The sequence below is a fragment of the Battus philenor genome, unplaced genomic scaffold (genome assembly GCF_028537555.1).
Source record: "Battus philenor isolate CCGP_79_NKW_IND1 unplaced genomic scaffold, ilBatPhil1.0.hap1 SCAF_13, whole genome shotgun sequence".
Classification (NCBI taxonomy): Eukaryota; Metazoa; Arthropoda; class Insecta; order Lepidoptera; family Papilionidae; genus Battus; species Battus philenor.
Window position 1 is genome coordinate 3,785,096 of NW_027181675.1, and position 23,948 is coordinate 3,809,043.

Below are 23,948 nucleotides of genomic sequence, written 5' to 3' on the forward strand. Positions count from 1 at the left end.
ATTTCAAATGTGCTTACATTGCTACCCGAGAACCGAAGAAATCCTATAATGTAAATAGTTATTAATTGTAAAAAAAATGTCAACAACACTCTCCTTCAGGTTATGTCCGTAATTTACTGGAAAATCGCTGTGTAACTAGTTCAAGCGTTAAACAGTAAAAGACATAACCATTCACATGAAAAGTTACACAGGTATAAAGTCGAGGCGGGCTGCAATTACGGTTTGTAGCGTTTAACGACGCTGCTAACCCGTGAGATTTACTTAGAGCAGTTAAATAAAATTTACTGTCCACCGCCGGGCGAATGTCAGAGCGGTGGCACGGGCGTCGCCGTGGCGCCTGCCGCTGTAAAATTTGATAGCGCTCAAAATGTGCCACGTGTTTAGACCTAGACGATTATAAACCTAAGTACACCTAGCCGTAAACGCCCACGCCGATTGAAATAAAGCCAACTGCACAAGCAATAACATCCTGCACTAAAAACTGCTTCATATACGGTTAGCAACAGGTTGAATTTGGTTTAAATAAATAGGAAATATACTAATTAGATATAGAAATCTGAAATAATTAGTTATACCATCATGCTTAATGTCATCAATTAGACCAGAATTTTTAACCTTTTATTTCCTAGGTCCCACCGTAGCCTTTCCAAAATTACGTCCCTATGTAACATATATATTTTTTATTATAAAACAGATGGGTTAAACTCGTGTCTAGTTTACTTTCGAATTGCCCTCCTGCGGGACGTAGGCCCCACGTTGGGAAACACTGTATTAGACTTATTAAGATTTATGCAAAAGGATGTCAAGGTAATTTGGAAACTAAGAAATTAAAAATAAACGTAATTAAGGTAGTATAAGGTCTCTATCGTTTTAGGGTAGAGGTGGCGACTAATAATAATAAAAAACATCAGGTTTAGTGATAAAACAGTGACGATATCTAAGGCATAAATTACCGTCATCATATCAGTCGATACAGGGCCAGAGACTGCCACAACGACCGGTCTGGCGCTGCCCGTATCGAACAACTTCCCGTGACGTTACCTAAGTCGTCTGTCCATCTAGATTAATGAAAATCAATTGTTGAGAAATATTCTTACATTATCTTTGAATAAAATAATAATTTCAATACAAATTATACTTCTTTGTTTCTGGACAAAGCGTAGAAAAATATTTAATAATAAATTTCTTTTTAAATTAATGTCGTAGATCTTAGTATCAGAAAGAGTAAGTAATGAAATTAGGTTTGAAATAAAATTTGTTACAAGGATTCTTATATTAGTTATACATATATATATATATATATATATATATATATATATATATCCTGTAAAATGTATCTACATCGAGAAGAACTTTTTATATATCATATTTAAAGCTGTTCAATAGTCTCATTTCATACTTTTATTGTTAATAGTCAAGAAGCTTTAGAATGTAAAATTTGTATTTATATCCCTTTATCTGCTGTGGAAGGAATACAAAGGAAAAATATATAAATAATACGAAGTACATTTCATTACAATGCCTTCATATTATTTATATATTCACGAAGACGCGCTGTCGCTAATCGCATACAGCACGATTGAATAGTTTCTCTTAAGTTTATATTCAATTGAAACACACTAGTTATACAGGATGATTAGTAAAAATTAGTAAAAAATGTAAAAGCATTAAAATAGTGAATGCATAACTAATTTCTCAACAAAAAACTTTAAAACTTCACTTTCAAATTTGTGACATTAATTAATTTTATACAGTAAAATGTAATAACACGTATGGGTGATTGTATGCTATACAGAATGATTGTAAATAGGTAGTAAAAGCTTTGGAAGGGTGAATATTATTTGCTAACAAACTTCCAACTATTCTGTATAAAGTAATGTTTAAATCAGGCCATTGACAACGGACTGTAAAAAATGTAGAACAGATACTAAAAAAAATAATTTAATGGGTAGTAATTAAAATTTTTAAAAACGTTTTTTCTTACTATAATATTATTGCGTTATTTAATATTTTTTAGACTTTTCGGATAGCTTCTACAACTTTCACTTTGTGTACACAAGGATTACATTACGGTGAAAGATAAGTAGGAAAAAATGGTGAGGTTTGGTCAGTTGATGGTATCCATACTAAGAGAAGTGTAAGCGATATAAGTATTAATATTTCGGGCTAGTGGAACGCGGCCAAGTTACCGAGAAGCCGATGAACCGGTGGAACATAACATACAGCTGGTCGAAGCGAGTTGTATGAATAATGCCCGCGTCATACTCGACGGGCCCCCACATAAATATCGGAGCGGCGAACAGCCTCCGACCGCATTCAATGTAAATGCCCGGCCCAGACGGTGAAACAAAACGAAATTAATTTCAGAGGGACGCTGCTTTATTTGCTCACGGGAAAGCTCGGCCCGGACCCCCCCTGACGTACAGCATCTTTAAAATACCTTCCCCGTCAGGCATGGACTTAATCATGCCCAATTTCCGAATCACGACTGAGTGAGCGGTCGATTAAAATTGTCGAAAGGACGGAATCGATAGTTAAATTTAAAATTTTAATTCGCAAACCAGATACTTCGGACGATGTAAAAACATAACGAACGTTTCGTCATTAAGGATTCCTTTCGACCGGGATGAAGTTCTCCGAGACGGCGGGTGAGTTGGAGCAATAAATAAATAATTAAACGACCGGCTCCGAACAAAACATCGTCGTGTTTTACAAAACAAACCTGTAGGGAATTGCAAAGTTAATGGCCAGATTTAATGGCATTGATGTCGAATTTTTCTATTAATTTTGGCGGAAATAAATGTTGTTACACGTTCAATGCTCGTATTGTTTTGCAGATCGTATGCAATTTTTATTAAAGGACAGTGTATTAAACTTTTGACAAAGGAGACGCTGGATTCAAGCTCATTGCTACTTATGCTATTGGAAATATCTCATGGATGTCTATGTGTGGCAGTAGACGTCTTAAGACTGTATGTAACAATGAATTATCGTGTCATTGAGACAATTATTTTTAAAAACATCCTATCGAATATTTACTTATTAGCCGAATAATTAGCGTTATCGAACCATTATACAATGCATTGGATGGAGCTCATTAAGTCGGCTTTACAATCAATTTCGAGTTGAAATCCCCGTCGCGGACGGTGCACCAAAGGATCAGTAAAAAATAAATAAACACAGGAGAGAAAAGGTCCCGGCGTTATTTGGAATTGATAAATGGCCCTCCGGAGGCGGGCGAGAGAAGGACGAAGCGAGGGCAGAACAGGACGGAGCACCTAATGAGTCGAGGATGCGTAAGTATAGGTTAAAACATTATGAGATAAAGTAAAGTGCTTCTTATCCTCCAAGTATTTTTTTCCTTTTAAAGATTTATTATTATGCGCTCAGCTCGCTCCTTTGTTTGTTTTACTTTGGATATCTTTTTGTTAAGTTCACGGTGCATTTGCCGAGAGCGCGTGGCTTCACGGACTTGGCGGTAATTCTTAAATTGAATCGTGTCGAAGTGATCATTCTTTTTCCGTCACGCGGTTAACACCCTGGTACGTGACAACTTTCATTATTACGATTTGTTTTAATACAAAACACCTAACAGGCTGTTGGAGTAATATAACCTATTAACAATCATCGATTTCTTACATGTTACAGCCTCCACTGGTATTATTTCTGTTTAGAATCCTATTTGTTGCATGTACAATGACTGTTAAATGTTTTTAAGGTCTTCGGAAGACATTGGACACAGGTCGCTTCTAACCTGTCCTGATGAAAAACTATTTGGCCGGCATATGTCTATCAGTGGAACATATGGCTGTATTGATAATAAAATAAATAAAATAATGATAATAAAATAAAATACTTTAACAATAAAAAAACTCGTATGAATTATTTACTTATTTTAAAACTTCTTATCTAAAGTATATATATGTATATATATATAAATATATATATAGAACGGCGAAATTTAACGCCGATGGCATATTCTAACTGTTTACCATTTGGGCGGCGAAGAGATAAAATAATGATGTATGGTCCAGTATAGAAATAATATTGAATGTTAAAAATATGATTTATTTGTGGGAGAATAATGGCAATATTAGGATAGAAGGATGTAAGGGTTAACATTGACAAGGAATGTCACCGGGGCTGTCAGATTTGAGATGTACGACGAATGTACAAGGGTTTTTGTTTAATTAAAGTTCTTAGTTTCAATCAAATGTTTTTACTTTTACATCGCCACATATGTCATTTTAATATCGTTAAACAATTAAAAGTACTACATTAAATTAAAATAGTGATATGTTCTCATAATGTAACTTGTTAACCGAGTTCCATGATCTCTGAGTCGGTAAAGAGATTTGCGGCAAGAGCGTAAGATATCATATCTAGTACGGAGGCCAAAGCCTCGTCGCCAGTCCCATCAGATTGCAAATTCAATTTAGATCGGTGGCGAGATTGCGTGAAATAGAATCAAACGGTGCGAGAATTACAAATTTCTTTCAGTAGCAGTTGGCAAGTAATTTAATGGGTACATGACTCGTCTGATATATGAACGCTGTATTAAAATTACGACACCTTCTTGTGGCATTTCATTATTTTTAATGAAAAGATCGTATGTGCTCGGGTGTCTTTATTACGAACACGGGATACGAACATTTTTATAGGAAATCAGATATTTGTGCTAATCTAGCTAACCTTGGTAGAAAAATAATTTATCTACAGGATGATTGGTTATAGATGAAAAAGCTTTAAAGGTCTGAATTCAAGTCAATTAATTTTTGAACACACTATCCATAAGCTTACCATATTAAAGTTGATTATTGTTTACTGTTTGTCCCTGCAGACTTTGTACTGCTAGAAGTCATTGGCTTGTCACATACCAATAGAAAAAAATAATTTACGATCACTTTATGAAGGTTGATTGAAAATAGATGTAAAAACTTTTTACTTACAAAGCTTAGCTTACAAATTAGGTATACGTTTACCCCTTTAAAGCTATCAGAACTATCATTAATCAATTTCTAGATAGTCAATTGTTTTAAAACATTTTGGTTTCGTATGTCGCCATTTTTATTTAACAGGTCATCGCCATGGTAGCTCGAAGCGTATTGAGCCACGTGTGTGTAATCAAATATGGCTGCTAAGTTCGTTAGAACCGGCAGCGGAGTTATAGGCGGCTAGGCGAGGTTGCGACATAGGCTTTCTCTTCGCGTTCACACGCTGTCGGGGCCCGTTTTATCTGGTACTTTATTGCGCTAATCAAGTTTGTGGCGCGCGCCGGGGCCGCCTCGTGGCGGAAGAGCAAGGTTGCCCCACGGCCTTGTTCATTTATCGCAGTTTGTTTTTGCTAATTTGCGACTACCCTCCGTTATTAATTGTATTTATAATTCCGCAATACGATTAAAGAAAATTGTGAAACCAATTTTAGTTATGTGTAAACTTAACATATCTTGGATCAATTAGTAGCGAAAATTATTAAAATTTCAAGAAATGCAGCGGGGGATGGGAGGCGATACGTGAATGTAATGTAAACGAATGCTGTGAGAATAGGAAAGAAATTGAGAAGGATGAGAGAGAGAGGGTGAAAATGAGACAGTTTGTGAAAAAAATCATTGCAAAATATATCCCTGTCTCAAAAATAAGATGAAATGAGAGGCCTTTAATAACAGGTATCATTACAAAAATCATATTTTGGAATTTATCGCTTTACTAATGTCTTTTATAAACAACGTATTACCTGAATTTTTAAGCCATAATTTATTTACTCTTATATTTTTATTTAATATTTACCATACAAATCGCTGTTAGCCGTTCTGGTTTTTACAGCTTCCACGGACTCAGGGCACGCGAAAATCGCCTGACGTACTGACTAATTGATATCTACTTGGTTTTCGAAGAAAAATGTGATCCTTTTCTCCGAAGAAATTTTAGCTGTTATTTCTGAGTCGTCTTAAGACGTTACGCTATCAGTCGAATAATAAGATCGTGTGAAATCGAATTGTATTGAAATTGTGTTGTAATGAACTATAGTAGTTATGTTGGCTGAGTTGACTTCACACGTTCCATTTTTAAAATACTACCTAAGTTTATTTCTGTAGGACGATATGCGGTCGTTAATTTATATAGATCTTACGGCACAGGACTCATCTCTAATTGAGCCTCTGAATTATTTTCCGCAATGCGTGTCCTTAGCTGTGCGTAATTACCCACGGCGGCGCCAGCGGTCGGGCGGAGCTGGCAATTTCCATCGGAATGCGAGCCAGTGGGCCCGGCCGCGGGTATCTATCGCTTTGTGCGATCGTTAGAGCCAAGAAATCGCTGCGAACAGCGCCGATACTAAAACCGATCCCGCCGTTACAGGACATCGCGTATGAACAATCGAGTTCAGTCTAAGAGCTTGCAATTAGCGCGGCTCTTCAAAGGGATCCCTTATCCGCTATGCTCGTAACGGAATCTCTTATCTGTTCATATAACTAATGTTGTTTACACTATGTTATACGCTCAATAATTCTAGTTTTATTATTTATATATTTGTCCATTTGTTTTTTAGTTCTATACTAAGCCTTATTTATCGAAAATTTCACCGGGTTTAAGTTGAGAAAGCTCTAAGACGCTTAGCTTAAACATCGTTATAGTGATTATGTTCATCTACTTGGGATTCAAAGATCTTCGGTTTGGGCCGTTTGGCTCTTTATTTTACCGGATTTATATGCCCACAAGTTCTTAGGTCGCTCTCGAAACTGACTGGGAGCAAAATGACTTAAAAGTGATAAGGCTTGGATTATCATTTGAATCGCTTTTAGCATTATTTCAGGCTTCGGTGAATTGGAGACATAGACATAACTAGTTTTTCCTTCTACGTTGTCTGTAGCAGTATCATTTTTATAATTATTCTGAATAAGATACGTCGTGATATAAACAGTTTGATTAGTGCAATTTTGATAGTCCTCACAACCGACCTTCTGTTTAATTTTTAAATCATATTTCATTGGCAGTAAGGACAAAAATGCTAACTCATTGAACTATAGAGCATTCATAATAGCAGTAACTATAATATGACCTTATTATAATAAGGCTAAGGTTGAAATTTTCATGTTTAGCGCTACATTGTGTTGGCGCATGCGCTGCACGTACTAAGTCGGGGTAACCGAGGCGCTTTCACGCCGTTCGAATATTTGAATAATGAAAAGCGTTCGACGAACTTTAAAAAGTGCGAAAAGATGCGTCAATTGACACAGTACAATGATATATTTGCAAAACCTAACTTGCATAACCAACCAGGTGGTTTGCTCGTTAGGTTCTATAGACGTAAAATTTCAAAGCAAAATAATTCTGAAAAATTAATTATAAATTGTCATTATAAAATAAATACTTGTTCCAACCATAAATTCTTCGCATTCTTAAAGCGGACGAACTAAATATTACATTAAGAATTATTTCCAACTTTCCATAACATCAAACATGTTTTTGTACGGTTGACAGAGTCTAGATAAAAGAATATGATAAAAATCGCAAAAAAACTCCTCGAGCTATAAAAATAATTTTCGCAACAATTGAAAAAAATATGCAGTGAATTAGGATAATGTTCAAATAGTCTCACGTGCAAAATAAGTTAAAATCTAACGAAATAATTAGGGACTGCTAAAACATATAACCATTATCTTATGTAGTATGACAACACGGAAACTTTCTTGTGAAAAACTGGTTCAAAATCGCTTTCATCACTTGAAGACACTACCTTGCACTCCTTTAAAGTTGACTTTTGAGTTACTATGTTGAGACGGTGATCAATTTTTGACTGGCAATTGTTTCATTAGACGCTCGTATAAGCATAGATAGCCATGTAAACAAAATCGTACCTACTGTTTCTTTATTGATAACTTTGTCAATTATATTCAATTTTGATTGAAATCTTCATCAACTGTACAAATAGAAACTTAAAAACTGTTTGAGAGTTAATACTATTTTATGGGCCGATGAACACAGGGGCGGCGTAACCTATAGTGATATAGTCTATAGTCTCAGGGGGCGCCGCGGCGCTCCACGTATTTGAAGTTTAATACAGTAAGCTATACTTACTACTTATAAAATAGCCTGTTGGAATATGAAAAAAATTTTCTCGTTACGACGGCAAAGTTAATGGTTATAGTCGTGGGGGGAGGGGGGCAGTCAGGGCGCCATGGTTTCATTGCACACGGATGCAATACGAGCTAGAGCCGCCCCTGGATGAACAATGAAGATTATCTGTTTATCGCGAATCAACTATAAATATGTAATGAAAAGTTATTGATAATTTTATATAGTATTTAAACATAAAGTCAATAATCATGTTGTCTGTTAAATTTAAAACCTACATATTAATGTTCAAACGTATTTATAAAGCAAAGTATTTAAAGCAGTGAATCTCAAGGACGTAGAATTGTCCAACAATCCAAGCGCCACCTGTCCTCGTACCATTGTAGGCTTGTTATACTACAATACCAACTACCTGAGCTCAACAAATGATACTTTTTTTTTACTCTCGTTTATTCGGTAAAGTGGAACCGATTGTTGATAACCCTTCCGATTGTGTGGGCGCTGGCCCGGCGTGACGACAATGGCCCTTGTTTGGGAGTAACGGAGCGTTGAAATCATAACTCCTCTTGTGTTCGCGTGCCGCTATATCTTTTGATGTTTAGATGCGTTTCGGTGCAGTAAATTAGAATAATGTGTGTGGTAGGTTTATACGAAATATTAAGTACGTATTAAGTAAAGGCTTTGTCGTTTTGTTAAGTGAAATTAGATAAATATCAAAACGTATTCATCCTCCAAATTAAAATAATTTGTGACAATTATTAATATTATAAAAAATTGTATAAAAATTAAGACAAGACTTAGGTACAATCAACACATGCTTTTACATTTCTTGGCAGTTGCGAAAAGTTTTTTCATACTTTAAGGTTAACATTTAAATGGGGCTACTTCTTCTCTATAATAATATATAAATCTAGTTAGTTAGTATAAATCTAGTCTCTATAAATCTAGTTCACGGATCCTTCCGCCCCGTGAACTCAGTACCGATGAGCTGTAAAAGCCAATACATGTTAAACAATACTCTTTAATAATAAACAGACCTACCTATTTAAATAACATGAATTTATAATATTCCTATTTAAAAATAAACACCTTTATGAATATTAAAGTTGTATGATAGAAATTCAATCATGTCTAAAATAAAAGTTACAAAATCCGTTATTGTTGTCAAATCAGGCACTTTCGAATAGGTGAAGCTAATTCTCGGGAGTCTAATCACTCCATGGGACATATTGAGGGCTTTTAGTTTTTCTTAGCGTGTTCGCCTCCTCACAAATGAGGATCGTCACCATTGTCGGTTTTTTCTCTTCGGAAGATAGTCGCATACACTGTTACGCCAGATGGCGCAGATGTAACGGTGTATTGTTACGTCTCTATCCTACCTTTTTGGTAGGTACGTACATATTAACTGTAAAAGGATTTAGATTTGATAAAGCCAAAGAACAAACAGTATATATCAATAATGGTAAACATTTCAAAGGAAGGAAATCAACAAAAACCTAATCTATTTTCTTCCTCACTCAATAGAGTAAGTCGTCGTGATACCGTTACACTCCGTGTCAATACTGTCCAAAACGGGACACGCTCGCAATGCACAGGTGTCAACGCGCGACGCACGCGCCCGCTTTCCTTGTCAGAAGCGAGCGCAGCGCGTGAATTATCGTGTAGGTACTGCAACACCTTAACCGTATGACATATTGTCCTGGTACTTTTATACCTTCTCGAACCATCTATACATACTTATTTACCAAGCAAAGTATTATAATCTTTCCGGGATAGGTTAGTAGAGTAAGAATTGTAAACTATAAAGATGTGTTTACATGAATTTTTTTTAAAAATGTTAGTAATAATTTTTTGTAATATAAGATTCACTATTATTCGTTACACTTTTAGATTCAGGATTTTTTTAAAATAAATAATCACATTTTCAGCCATGGCTTCCATGTTAAGGTCCATAACATTCATGTTTTGGTCTCCATTAAAATTGAAGCAATTTAAAAATATGCATGTGCAATCTAAAAATAGAAATAATCTATTTATTGTAGGGAAACAACAGTGATAAATATAAATTTAAAAAAACCTTACAATAATTACATTTTCCCGTCTATAGAAAAAAATGTAACATAATCATAAAAAGTACGTATCCGGTACTTATATCACAGTGCATACGTCATTATGTAAACGCATATTAGAACTTATCTCTGATAATTCTAACAATCTAAGTTATTTTAGTGTCCTTACCCGCAGACAAACAGATAACCACGTCTAACTGCTGGCTGCAGGGAAAGTAGACGGCGAAAGTCCATGTGAATAATCACATTTTCGCTGGTCTGGCAAAGTCAAATCAAGAACTGGACTCACTATTACTACTATCCCGAGGAAAGCAGAGTATAGGATGGTATGAAAAGAATTTGTCATCAATTTCGTCAAGCCATTTCACGAATGAAGAAACGAAAACGAAGTAGAAACGCATTCTTTCGCGTTTTATATATAATCGAGATATTCTGCAGTTTCTTGTATCAACTCTGCCATTGAATGGTATAGATATTTGGACACATATGATGTATAGTGGTGGTACTTAAAACCTTTATAATTTATCTTGCTAGTATGCTGATATTGTGTGATATATCGGTCTAGTTTATTTGTACCTTTATCTTCGTTAATGATGTATCGGTGTGTAACTTTACATTTACGGCTTTATTATACATCACCTTGTCTTTCAGTTATCGGAACGTTGATATTGCGGTGAACGTCTTTGAATGCGTCCGTCGTTAGAACTGTGTGGTCTTAATCTCTTTTTTATTTTACATTTTTTCGTTCAAATATGCTTTATAAACTGTCCAGTCGTATACATCAATGTTTAAACTATACAGAGTTACATACAGCATTTAGAGCTTTTACACCTAAAACCAATCACCTGTATTAAACAATAATTGTAGTTTAGCATCTGTCTACAGTTTACTGCCTTATCCTGTAAGTCAATTTGGTGAAGTGACGCTTTCTATTAATTTAAATTTTGAATTCCACATTTTCAAATGGCCTAAATTCTTAAAATCATATTACGAAATATTTAACCTTGCAATACAAATATTTTTTTTTTTCTTATACTAAATAAGTACCGTAATGTGTTGCAACCATTGAATAATGTATAAGTCTAAACGATATCAGATTTCCTAACACCCAAGATGAGATCGGGTGAACGAGAATATATGGCTATAGCTATATATATTACTGATAATGTACATTTAAAACTACATTCATTTTGTTGATAATGTTCACATTATGTAGTGAAAAATACATTTGGAAAAATAATTACGAAATTAAAAACCCGTTCGAGATCGTCGTGTGCAGTTTTCAAATCAGAGAGCGTTTTAAACTTATTCTTGTTCTTGGTTGTTTATTTTCATTGCTGCAGGTTGCCTAGTTCCTTGGAAGCCTTGGTCGATGACTCGACAAGTTGCCCCCACATGCCTCTACGACCTGCTTTGATACTTACACGGATTCCTCTGATTGGGTTGGTTATTACGCTCTTGGTGTAGTTCCCTTTACTTTTCCTACGACAACCTGCTTAAGACTCTCCAGTTGCCTTCTACCTATAGCCCAATTACCCAGAATCTGCTTGTAGCAGAGCATGATCCTTATATGGAGTTGATCAAAAATAAATCGTTTGGTTCTCCTGGCAGTCCACGGTATGTGTGGCATTCTTCGCCAGCACGACATTTCAAAAGCGAAGAAGCATCCGCTTATTTGAAGTTGAAGAGTGCCTTTATAGGAGAGACAAATTTGATCCTTGTTATAAATAAAGCTCTTTTGGTATTCTTGCCATAATATATACACATGAAACAAATTAGAAAAAAGTGTAAATACATATTATACTGACTGCAGTTTAATTTAAATATGCTGAAGTTCATTGCGTATAATATTCTAGTTCCATTTTTTGAGGGCAACGGGTATTGGAAGTTAGAGGAAAATCACTCTGTGAAGTCTTAGTACAAACAACCTATTTTGCCATGACCACAAGTTTTCTAAGACAGAGGAAGGGCCCACACGGGATCAGTGCGAATTGGTTAATGTTATAAATCTAATACTTTTTGTAATAGGATAGATAATATTGGTTGCTTCGCGATGTTTTGCTTAACTTCTTACTTGAGCTTATGTTCTATAATTTAAAGAAACTCTTGATCGTAAGCCATAATTAAATATTTGAGCTATAATATTTCACATTTGAACTTAATTTTGTACGTGATAATGTAGTCATTAAGTAAAGTTTTTACAAGAATTTTAGATATATTCAAAACATATAGTTATCAACTTTAATTAATTTTACGAGACAATATAAGATATATTCATTACGTTTGAAGTTATTAATTAGCAATAATAAATCAAAAGATTTTCGAAGATTTATTTTCTGTCTTTTAATTCGTTCGTGGTAGGTGGTTCGCGAGTACAGTTATCAATATCTAAAGCCGATTCATCAAGCCTCTGTTAGAGATTCGAAATGGAATGCACTTAGAATGTCTCTCGATGCGCGTCGCGGGGAAAGATGCCGAGAGAGGAATGCGGCCATGTTCAGTTCTGACGCGCGGAATAACTCGCGTTAACCATCGCATCTCTCCGGCTAATCGCGTTATTCATTTATGATCGAGGTTAGACATACGACGCTATCCAAATTCACTATTCTTTTCATTACAAAATTATAATCCTCTGTAATATTTTTTTAGTTATTTTTTTAATTATTAATATTATTATTTACAAAGAACACTTGAAGTGATTATGTCTAGAAGCCACTCGTCTATGTCTGGGATGCCAGAAGAGCTGTTTGATTGAAGCTATAATCATATTGAACTCCACAATAAGACAACCTTCAACTACCAGGGTTCCTTCAAAAGCACTTTGATCTAAAAGGCCTCAACAATCACAGAAGATATTTATTTTGTGGACACTTTCACAATATTCTTAATACAATAATATAAAAAATATTCCCATGCACTATTATCACTAAAAAATCCTTTATAAATTTTCTACATACACATACACTTAAAATTTGTACATATAAACAATACAATTTGGAAGTTTTACTAATTTATACAATAATTTATTTCAAGTCGCTGCTCAAGCGCTACAGACAGTTAAATGCGTTGAGGTTTAGAACAATGTGCCGGGGCAACTCATCAAAAGATTCTGCCGTAGATTTTTTACTGTGAAAATCCGGTAAGTTGAACGGAGGTTTATTAAGGTTTTCACATAAGGTCACGTGGTTACATATTTTGGATTCGAATCGGGAGCAGTGTCTGAGTAAGTGGTGAAAAGTCTGTACTGTAGAAACCGTCACATATCATAATCAATTTTCAACAATTACGCAATTACATAACGCAGTCACACCGACAAGTACATAAGAATTGATAAAATCTAGAAAGTAGCGAGAAAACTCTAATAGTGGTATTGTTATATATCGAAAGACAATCTCATTCGATAACTGTTCGCACGTATAACTGCGGTACAGAAAACATAAAGTTACCTTACACTCTGTACGCCGCTAATTTTTGCAATTGCTCTATCACTAGACTCAGCGCGGATTGCATGTCGCTCTGTTCCACGAATTGTCGCGCTAACTTACGCTATTTCTTACGTTTCTTTCTGTGCTTATTCTTTCACATCTTCATGTTCTTCTTCTTGCACTACTGACTCTGTTCTTCGTACTTACGCTTGTGCTTTTGCTACCATATGTACTGTACGTGTATGTCATTGAAAAACAGTTTTAATTAGAAGGCAGTTTTGTGATTGGATCTCCCATTTAGTGCAGCAAACCTCTCATTAATATTTAACTATATTAACCTAGCGGATAAGTAAGTCGAAGTCAGAGTAAGCAGGCCCCAAATCGCGCAGAACTGATGGCCAATGCGCTATTTTCTGTGTGACCAAGGATCGGCAAGTGCAGCGTGGGATGTCCATGCAAAAGGTGGACAGATGGCATTGTTAACGTCGATAGAAAATGCTAGATGGTAACCTCTTCCAACTGGTCTTATAAAGATTGTTTTAATGGTTATGAGATTTCACTATAAATTTACAATTGGACCGGTAAAAAGCAAGATGCATTTATCGAGTACCTACGATCTTAACAACTCTTTGGTTAATTATCTACAAAAGAATTTTCAAGATCTTATTATAACATTTCATTAATTACACTTTTGTAATAGAATCTCGAGGGTATTGACTATCGGCGCAGTAGTTTTAAGACGTTGATTAGCGATTAATGCGATTCATTCATATAACTTCAATGCATCTCAACGGCTACACAATATCCCTCTGGTTCGAACTCGACTGGGCGTATCACAAATGCTATTGCATTCACTCAACGTTGCAATCAAAGGATGGGATATAATAAACAAAGCGATGCTGTTGGAAAATTGTTACGTATTTATACCGGGATTATTAAATGAGAAACAAATGTTCACTATTTATATTTCTCTTAACTATTAATATTGTAATCATTTTATAGTAATATTTATATTTAAAACTTATTATATATATATATTATAAAAACTTATTATATATATATATATATATTATAATAATATTTATATAACACATAGTACAGAAGAACATATAGTAATATTTATATTTAAACTTTAGTTTAAAGTGATAGATGAAGTTAGCCTCTTTCAAAGATTTACTATTTAGCGTTAGCGCACATTTTCTTGAGTCATATTAAAATTTAAAGGGTCAATTCTTTAACCACAGGGTAAATATATATGTAGCCCTGAAATTAAATGTATTTTTTTTATTTAATAACACCTTGCGAAGTAAAGAGTCAAAAATTAGGTAGATTAAAAAAAAATATATATAATAAGTTGGCGATCTATAAGAGTATGTAATAAGTTCTGTTAAAAGTTCCAATGTTGAATAAACGTATTTAATCTTTATATTTTTTAAGTGATAGCTTCTCGCGGAAAGCTCGATATTATTCCAAAATTTCGTGAGAAGTAATCTTAACATTTAATTACATAATTAAATCTATATTTAATTACATTAAGTATTGGTCATAATAAAAATATATTTTAGAAATTATTTCAGCATTAATGAATTTGTATTGACGATTACAGAACTGAATTCGCCTTTAATATTATTTTAACGTGTAACATTTTTCTTATTAAAAATATGTCTCCATTGAGGAAGGTAGGACCTCATCTCCTTCATCTTCTTTTCAGCCGCAGAACTGGAAATGCCGAATATAGGTCACCCTCATAGATCTTCAATGGGACCTCAACATAGTCTTCTGCCTAACTTGAAGGTGCATGACTTTATACTGTGGTTACTGGTTCGTGGTTTACTTTCCGGAAACTGAAAGCCTTTATTTCTGAGAAATACTTTTGAACGATTGTGAGCTTGTCGATAAGACGCGAAGAACAAATCAATTCAGCGTTTGTAATAATATAGTGTATTATAAAATATTCGACTAAAATAATAAAAAAATAACATTACGGAACCAAATAAATATGACCGGTCTCACAATAGAAGCGGATTGAGTAAGCAGCTAGCTAACGACCGAACAAAGTCGTGTACATTAAGTAATCAATTAAGCGCTGAGATCGTACCGCGTGAGAGCGTCGTAATTAATCGTCACGACAATTCGAATACATTAATCCGATAGCGCTATTCGATTTACGTTTCAATATCGAATGCGGCATAAATTAATATAGCATCGTACATTATACGGTCCCGTGCACTTAATGATTCGAATTACAATATTTGTGGAATCCAATGTTATTTAATAGTAGATTAGAAAATGCTTAATTACGGTTTTTACGAACTACAAATCACCGCATTCGAATTTAAACCATATTAAGTGTACACAAGCTTTATATTACAAATGCAGAAATAAAGCCGAGGTCGGTGGCCAACGGCGATAGTGTTATGAAACTTGTTATTTAAATATGAAACATTTTTATTGGCCAAATGCTTTAATATTTTGTCCGATATATGCCGCTTGATTCTAACTTGATTATCATAATGGCATACGAGACGTTTGGTCATTTGGTACGTTTATAAAATAAGTATTAATGCTAATGTAGTGTAAATAAACAGTTTCGAGAAAATAATCAATTGAAATTCAGTTATAAGTTTTATCAGACAAGGTTCTGAAACTTAAAACTCCTTCATTTGTCTTTAGGAGAACCATGAGGAAAGTTTAATGATCTTTTATTATGAATTTAACTATTTACTTTTTCTAAATAAATTGAACATCATCAAGAAGTGACATCCGTCATTTTCCTTTCTCGTCTGTCATTTTCCTATTAGGTGAACTCGATAGAAAGGCCCATTAAATTTTTATTGTTAATTAAAAGCTCACAACGGATGCTGTCTAAGTCACAATTGTATATAGATCGTGATGTTTTAACCATTTTACTATTTATTTACTTATTAACACTTTTTTGTACAAAAACAATAAATAGAGAATAAATAAAAGAAACAATTTATATGGCACAAGAGGCGGTCTTATCGCTCGAGGCAATTCTCTATCAGACAGCCTTTGGATGGAGATGAGAGACATGAAAGAGAGAGCAGTTTAGTATACTTACCCGAGAAGAGAAAATTGAGTTTAATTAGCGGATGTCAATTCTTTTAAATAGAGCTCCTAATCTATGCTCGAAAGCAAGAGACATGTCATAAATAAGTTAACCACGACCTTTTTAAAGACGAGTGTTAAGGTAATGTGTATTTAACTTAATTAAAACATTTTTGTAAAAATGTTATATGTAATAATAAAGTTTATAGTTTTCGCGGTCTATTCTTGAAATTTTACCTACATATATACCGGAAGTATTTTAGGAATATAATTTTTTTTTAAGTTACGAGAAAATTGTTACCGAACATTTTTATAATTTTTCATTCATTCATTCTTTACACAAGAGCAACTGGAGGCTGAGATTAAAAAAAGTAAGTAATTAGGGATAAATTTTATTTTAAAAACTTGTACTAGAATGCTAATGGTTTATAATATGGTAAACAAAAAGAAAATATTACTGTTGACGTAAAAAGCTTTCGCATTTGACAGTTTAAAGTGAGCGAATTATTAAAAAGAAAAAAAGTTGAAATGCTACAACAAACGCCAGTGGCCGGTGATGTTAATCGAGCGAATTAACTACTTAATATGTTAATGGAATTATTCATTGCGCACCTAGAATGCGCCGGTGGTGTCTTTCTGAGTAATTAAGGCGCAATGGAGTGGAAAAATGTGTACAGTAGAAAAAACACACGAACATTTGTTTTTTAACGCCATATGATACATGGTCATTATTTTTGCATACAAACTTTTCCAAATCGATTTTTTAGTCAATAAATAGGATAAATTATTTACCTTTGTATCTTTTAGTCATTCCTGCAAATGACTGACGTTACTAAAGAAGACTGGCTTCTGTAAACGTGGGAACCAGTAAGGCATTTTAAATATTCTTTTCACATTGAAGGCTGACGGTGAATGTTATTTTCTTTAAGTGGTAATAAATGAATTGGTGAATATGTCTATTGAGTGATCTCTAGATACCGTAGGCGTCGTGTTGATCCAAAATAAAAATATGCTTTGTCACATAAGCAATGTAGTTTTGATTTATGCTTATGAAAAGAGTCAAATTAGTACGAAGTCAATTGTGTATTTGCTTTTCTAGAAAAAAAAACCTTAGTAACAACTAGCAGTAAAATTAAAGTGGTAGAAGTGGTAGTTTTTATTTGTGTGACAGAATATTACTGTTTGTTCTAGTAACCTTCACACTTTGCACATTTGACTTGTCATCTAAACCTTGTTTTTAGTAAGCTTTCAATAAAATCAACAAATTTCGCAAGAATCCCAGATTAGGCTATTAAGTACACTTTTACCGTTTTCGGATGCTGCCGAAATCTTTAGTCGTTCAGTTGGACGCGTTAGGAGTAAACATATCGCAAAGGCCATGGCGGGATTTTGGCACGAGTTGTCACTCAAAATGCGTTCAAATTATCTAACATTAAGTATCGCCATTTACAAAAGAATCATTTCTAATAATTTCAAGGGCCGAGATCAGTTCTCGAGGCTACAGATAATAATAAGACAACCTAAGTACAATGTATTTCGTAGCCATTTGAAAATCAGCAACCTCTGGAATACTAAACTCGTTCTGTGTCAGCTACGCATAGCCCAAGCCGAGGTTAAGTTTAAAAGGCCTGTACAATAGTCATTCCATGTAGCGTCCGCTTAAGTAATCTATGAGCTTGGTGGCCGCCCAAAACAAAGGATGTAGTGTCCCGGGCTCTCTCAGTTCTCAAGCTTTGCTACCTCTAAAAGTGGTCCAGAGGCTAAGGGTCATCTACGTCATGAGCCTTCTAGCCCACGGAAATTGCAAATGCTATTTGGGCAGCAGTATTGTTGTTGCTTGGGCTATCATTGCAAAGCAAAGCGGTGGTGATTACATGGTTATGTACATACATTGTCACTTCGCCATTACTCTAAGTAAATTATTATGCAGAAACCTAGGACAAATGTTTTTAAAATATTCGACTCCGCCTAATCCTTATTGCACTCGCACGGTTTATAGTTAGTTTTTAGTAGGAAAGAATTTAGGGTAATAAAAATCTTCGTCCGTGCTATTATGAAACTGCAATTAGCTTTAGTTGTTATCTCAAATTAACCAATTACATTGGAATTTTAGTATGGAACATTTATTTACATTTATGTTCGTAACGAGGTTCGTAAGCGATGTACGGCTAAACAAATTCTTTGTCACTCGTTAAGCGCTCAAGACGAGATGTGTGCGTACACGGGGCATCCTAAGCAGCAACGTAAACACCGGCGTGCAACCGCCAACAGACGTACCTCGCTCATTTACAACAAATATTTGAACGCATCCGGCGCAAAATACATACGGAAGCGGGTATCGTAAACTGCTAAAGAACATATAGTATGTCTAAATAATTTAGTTTGTAATTTAAATACTATTTTTGTTAAAAAAACGTTTCTTTCTGCGTAGAAGAAATTCAACGGTACATTTCTTTTAAAATTTTTATCTACATTATTTGCTGCATCTAATTATACTGTTTCTGTTTTAAGTTAAATGGTAAGATTATTTCTTTATGTAAGTAGTAGTTTATATGTACACCGTTATTGAAGGTTTTACTCTCTTTGCGAATTGACAAAAAAAATTTTTTTGGTATGGAAATAACGTTACAAGACATTTTTAAAAATCTGAATTATGAAAATTGTTAAACGTTGACTAACAATCTGTGTTGTAATTAAAACCTAATTTTGCAACAATAATTACAAAAACAAAGTTTTTTCATTTTTTGATAAAATAAATGATTAGGGTATATAACTTTTCTTTTAAAAAAGTTACGTAAGTTAATATCAATCTTGACCATTTCTATGCAAATCATCATATCATCCTATAGATATCCACTGCGGGGCATTGGCCACTTCATAGATCTGTATCGTCTTTCCGCGACCTTAAATCTTCAATGTCGTCGGTATCTCTATTAGCAGGCCTACCAAAACTGTGTCTACCTAAATGTAAAAATATTTGCCATGTATTACGTAGTCACATTTACAATTTTTGAATCTAACTGAAGCTGGTAATTTAGTATTGTGAATTGGTGTAGAATGTTTCCATTTTTTTATAACTGTGAAAATTTTTAAGGAAACAACAACAGTATCGAAAATTGAAATAATTATAAATCGCTTAAGCATATGTATTGAACCACGCGGAAAAAGAAGCGGGTGAAACTCTGAGTAAAGCGAGCCGCTGTGTGGCCCGCGCCGCGGGACGCCCGCCGCTTATCGGCTTTTAAATATTTCTACCTCCGATGCACTGCCCGGGTTTGAGACCGACATTTTGTTTCAATTAATAACGAACACTCATTAAAAACAATTTTTTCAAATATCTTTTAGATCGAATCCGTGAGCATCGGCCATTCGAAACTTTATGACAGTGTAAGATGTTTAATTTATTATTTATTTCCTGTGTTCAAAGTACATTTTTCATAATTATTTATTTTAGACGTTTTGATACTTTCAATAATTACTTCACATTTCACATAAGTACTATACAAATGTGTCTTGGTAAAAATTTTATTGTTAAAAAATCTATCTAAGTCTATAGTAAGTTTATTGTTTCACGTTTTTTACAGTAAATGATTGAATGTTTGGAAGCTATTATTTTCATAAAAATTGTGTTTGTGTTGTTGTGTTTTAACCATTTTTATAACGGTACAGACGTGTTGCATTTTGATATCTAACTTCATTTATAACTAAAACGAAAACAACTATATAATAATATTCTTCATGCATTTATAATATAGTTGTACAAGATATCTTAGACCTTGTTATTTCTTACTTTTAAATCCAATTAAAAGTATATTAATAATAAAATCTTCCAACAGCATTCAAAAGTTTTTAATTGTTCGAAATGTAATTTGGTTTCTCATTATTCAGGGTGTTATGTTAATTTAAAAAGAAGGACTGTTGAGATTTTGGCCGACTCTTAGCTGATCAGCATTTAGATCCGGTAGCGGATAAAGCTACACCACTGTTTTTTGATAAAAATCAATTCAATTAATAAAATAAAATTCTAAATGCCTACTTGTTTAAAGATATTTTGAAATTGAAAAAAAAAAACTGCTTATAGCATATACACCTGAAGTGGAATGGGTTAATTTTCTAAGAAAATAAAAAAGTGGTTTAGTCTACTTGGGCTTCCTGCGAATGATGTGTTACAGTATTGGAATAGCGCGGCCAAAGGGGTTGCTTTTCCAGTTTGTACAAATAGAGAGCATTCGCATGTAACCTAACACTCGCATACTCCCTATAGAAATATTTTTACATAGCAAAGCCAAGGATTTCCATATCGGAATCCCGATCAATTTGCATAGTAGTTCCAGTTCCTCGTAATTATTGTGAATCGTATTAAAAACTATTGCTTCGGCTTATCCGTATGGATTGTATTATTCCAATAAAAAACATTCGCCTCTGCTGTTTTTAATAATTAAAGCGGGCATTCGTAATTTTAATTTGTTAGTTTCTTTGATAAAATTTGATAAATTGATTTCTTCAAATTAAAAAAGGCATCGCTTTTATAGTAAATTAAATTAATAAATACAGCCTTAAAAAACCGCTTTTCTTTTCACCTCATCCAACAATATATTTATTACTGTGATTAATAAACTGTTTTCCATTTTTCTTTCTTAAAGAAAACTAAACGAAGTAAAAATCAACCAAGCTTCATTTATATTAATTATTATCCATACAGAAGCCACTAAAAATGTCGCCATATTTTTAAATTATTACTATATTTTAATAAGTTCGTAAAAGTTACGATCTTAATCGATATGATATCGATTTGTGAAAATGTATCGGTGAATTCTTAGAATATCGGTTAATCGTTTTGTCCGATAAGGTAAGTCGGATCAAATTAATACTTGTTTATCCGAATGCTTGCGGCGTTAGATGATATCTCGTTTGTAGATGACAGCATCCGATAAGGAATGGGGAGCTGGTTTAGTCTTAATTAACTGAAGGTACATTGTGACCAAATTTCAGACGCAGTAGCTAGCTTTATTAAGCTTTGAGATACTGTATTTACCTTAAAACATCTATACGTTTAATAACAGTAATATTTATCAAATATAGATTATATTATACATAAACTATGATCCTTAATAACATATCAGGCGAACGGCATAATAAGTCGCCTTAATATTATATAAGGTTTTAGAGGATAAAACTAGTCAAAGCCCGAAGAAGAGATAAATCCTCAAAAAAAAAAAAAAAATATTAACAATGTGGATACTTTTTACCCTGTGCATTAAGTTCCTGTTGTTCTAAGAGAAGGTTTCATTAATTTATGTTTTGGCATTAGTTAAATAATATAATATCATCAATTTATAAAATTCGTCGGATCATGTTGTAAATCTATAATTAGAAGTCAGCGAAAGATACAGCGGAGTCGAGCGTTGTCTGAACGTTGACTGAAATCGTGACTTACCGTACTTAATATGAAGTAGAATAGAATTATATTAGAAAGGTGTGATAGATTAAAATTAAAATCGTACAAACTATGAAAAGGTTTATTTTATAATAGGTTAAATAATTAAATTATCGAGGTATTTCTTACTAATAGTTATCAATTATTACCTGTTGTAAAAACATATTATCTTTCGATTTATAGCTGAGATAAAATAATTTTTTTTTTCGTGTAATACACGTGTTATTTGTAAGCGGTATTGATCAGAAGAATTACAAATATCTTATTTTCAAACAGAACTTTTTGGCGAAGTGTGTTTGTTTTAAATTGGATGCAATCTTTGAGTTCGGTTCGTGCACGGGGCGGATAGCGAGACGCGCAATTATCGAGCCGTCCGCAGGCTCTTTACAGGTATATGATTGGCTTTCTACTATTCATTTGACAGAGAAATTTTATACTATACAGGGTGATTGGAAATAGGTAGAAAATATTTAAAATGGTGAACTTCTTGCAGTTCGAAATCTTCAAGGTTAAATAATGATCAATAATTCTTTTTAATACTTTGTAATCAAAATTTTTAAAAGGGTATATCATCTTTATTTGATATTTCTAATTGACTGCAAATTTGCTATAAATTCATCCCTTTAAATCTTTTACACCTATTACCAAACATACAGTATATTCACATATTTTTAAACACTGCACATTTGAACAAGTGCCTACCTTGAGACTTTAAACCGAAACCTATTGATAACCATTTCAGCTGTAAGACTTCAATTTCTAGACATGCTTGGATCCACCATCAATTGATGTATAATTACTACCGAATCGTCGACAGATACGCGATTTAACAAGCATTACAAGATTTTGCTGAAACTGTCTGATGAAAAACTTATCCGGTGTAATATATAGACATTACTAAGAGAATTAGTTACTGTGAAAACTACCTATGCCAACTAAAGCTATAAATGCTATAAGCTATAACAGCTAAATAATAATGCTAAAAATTGGATAAGCATATATAGTATGAAGCGTATGGCGTCCACAGGTAGACTATTCATACATTTGACAATCAAAACGAAACAATAAAAGACCGAAAATTACAATAAGCAGTTACAGTTGCGTGATCATCGAGGTAATTATGCGAAGTTCTCAAGTCGTTAGGAGTCGTGCGTGTGGTCTAGAGTCTAGACGGCGGCGCCCGGGGCAACACTCGGAAACAATTCAGGCACGCTAAGTAAAATCTCTGTTCCGAGCGTGCTTAAAAGCACCGCTTGTGGTGTTATTTGTTTAATTTTTTTGTCGAGTTAAAGGAATTTGTTTGAGCGAGACAGAAATTATTAAAACAGCGAACTTTATCACTATAATTTCAGTCGTAGGTCATTCACTACTAAAAATAAGGCTTTTCAGGTATTTTTCCATTACGACCTGCATCCAACAACCTTAACAAAGTTGTCTGTCCACCTTGTGCGTGGACGTCTTGCGCTTCCCGGTCTTGAAGCTTGCAACCGCACCTTAAGGAGTTTATTACATTAAAAAAAAAACTTCTCCTTGGCCCTTACGTCTATTAGATAATTTCTGGGCATTTAACAAGGTGCGCTACAGGATTTGCTTCTAGGGTTGCCATAAGAAATAAAACTTTATTCACGTATCCGTTATTTCATTAAAAAATCAAAAGACGAGAAAACATTTGACTCATGAAACTTTATCAATCAAAACTTCGAATAACACCTCGCGCTATTCAATAACAATAGCCCCTACAGTAATTGTCTCTGAATTATTATGAAATAATAAAATAAAACCGTTTAATAAAAAGTAGGGAAAGTACAGGTTAGAAAAGAAAAGACTGATTTCGTACTCGGTTCGTCTCAGATCAAAAATGTTGTCTTTATAAAT

At 33.9% G+C, this 23,948-nt stretch overlaps 1 protein-coding gene across 1 annotated transcript in view; it reads right to left on the bottom strand.

Moving 5' to 3' along the window:
• Positions 1-23,948, bottom strand: part of LOC137933194 (BMP and activin membrane-bound inhibitor homolog) — a 110,011-nt gene that overhangs the window by 24,903 nt on the left and 61,160 nt on the right. The gene's annotated exons all lie outside the window — the stretch shown is intronic.